The sequence below is a fragment of the Salvia splendens genome, chromosome 1, assembly GCF_004379255.2.
Source record: "Salvia splendens isolate huo1 chromosome 1, SspV2, whole genome shotgun sequence".
NCBI classification, from domain to species: domain Eukaryota; kingdom Viridiplantae; phylum Streptophyta; class Magnoliopsida; order Lamiales; family Lamiaceae; genus Salvia; species Salvia splendens.
Genome location: NC_056032.1, coordinates 5,648,571 through 5,650,592, shown reverse-complemented (window position 1 = coordinate 5,650,592; position 2,022 = coordinate 5,648,571). Strand labels below are relative to the sequence as shown.

The 2,022-nt window shown below is 38.3% G+C and overlaps 1 pseudogene; it reads left to right on the top strand.

Annotated features, from left to right (window-relative positions):
* Nucleotides 1-1,004: 1,004 nt before the first annotated feature.
* On the top strand, nt 1,005-1,806 carry LOC121757882 (annotated as a pseudogene).
* The last annotated feature ends 216 nt before the right edge of the window (nt 1,807-2,022 follow it).

The window sequence follows — 2,022 nt, the reverse complement described above, 5'->3', positions numbered from 1 at the left end:
ATACAAACCCCTATCTATAATACAAACTACAAACTTTAATCCTACACACTCCTTGTAAGTAATCAACGGTTAGCAATGAGATTCATATGTCAATGTCAACGCCTAATACAAATTCTGTTATTGGGGGGAATGTCAACGCCTAATACAAATTCTGTCACTGGGGGGAATGTCAATGTCAACGCCTAATACAAATTCTGTCACTAGGAGGAATGTCAACAATGTCAACGCCTAAAGTTTGTATAGTTTGTAGTATAGAGGGTCTGTAGATTATCATGACCATATATAGATATAGAGGTATGATCAAATACAAACTCTCTATAATACAAACTATATAAACTGATGTCAACGGGGGCTGATGTCAACAGGGGCTGATGTCAACGGAGTGTACAAATTCTGTCAACGGGGGGCTGATGTCAACGGAGTGTACAAATTCTGTCAACGGGGGCTGATGTCAACAGGGTGTACAAATTCTGTCAACGGGGGTGTACAAATTTTGATTGTTCGATGTCAACGGAGTGTACAGATTTGTAGGAAATATTGACATTGGAAAAATCTTTTATATTAACCGTTGATTAAATGTATTAAGTGAGTAGGATTAAAGTTTGTATAGTTTGTATTATAGAGAGTTTGTAGTTTATCACACCCCTATATATATATATATATGCGTTGACATTGACATATGAATCTCATTGCTAACCGTTGATTACTTACAAAGAGTGTGTACAATTAAAGTTTGTAGTTTGTATTATAGATAGAGGTTTGTATTTGATCAGAACTATATATATATATAGGTTCATGATCAATTGAGATTTTTTAAGCTAATTGAGAAATGAGATGCAATCTCAGCCACTCATTTTTATTAAATGAGTGGTCAAGAATTTGCCACATAGAAAATATTTTTACATTAATTAATTGTGAAAGGGCATAATAGTAATTCTATATTTTTTTAAGATTACCTCTCACCCACCCCCACATTCCCTGCCACACCATCGAATTTCCCCTAAAAACCTCCCCCCCTCCGCCGCCGCACCACACACCTCCACCCTTCGCCGCCGTCGATGCTCCGGAGAAAGTCGTCGAGCTCGGCGACCAGATCTCGAACCTCACCCTCGCCGACACTCAGAAGCTCGTCGCGTACCTCCAGGACAAGCTCGGCGTCTCCGCCGCCTCCTTCGCCCCCTTCGACGTGGTGATCGACGACGTGCCAAGCAACTCAAGGATCGCGACGATTAAGGTGGTTAGGGCTCTAACGAGCCTGGCGCTGAAGGAGGCGAAGAAATTGATTGAAGGATTGCCGAAGAAATTCAAGGAAAGAGTGACGAAGGAGGAGACGAAGAAGCAGCTCGAGGAGGCCGGCGCGAAGATCTCCATTTTAGCGCGATGCAGAGGAAATTTCGATCGACTAATTTGTGCGGTAAATGAATTTTGATTTCTGGTCGATTTCGTCTGAATTTGGAAATAGATGAGTAGATGCAGTTCATAATCTGAATTTGTGATTCAATTGAGCTCAATTTTCTATTTCAATTCCCATTGCCGAAAAATTTGTTTTGCACTGTGCTATAAACAATAGCTGTTGTTTATTAAAGATAAACAAATTTGAATTGGTAATTTTAAAATTGAGAAATTTCATCATACGTTTGGGAATGGTAATTGAATTGTAAGAAATTCAAATAGATTTGGAATTGAAGCTCCGATTTGGAATTGAAGCTCCGCAAAAGCGTTGTTGCTTGTGTGGATCAGATCGAAGCATTTGGTGACGTTGTTGCTTGTGTGGATCAGATCGAAGCATTCGGTGAATCCTTATAAGTGTTATTTTTTAATTGTTGGCATTTTAATACGAGTTGTTGACATTTGATATTCTCGTAATTGATATGTGAATTATAAGTGTTATTTTTAGTTGTTGATATTTTAATACGAGTTGTTGACATTTGATATTCTCGGTATTCAAATGTGAATTATAAGTGTTATTTTTTAGTTGTTGACATTTTAATACGAGTTGTTGACATTTGATATTCTCGGTAT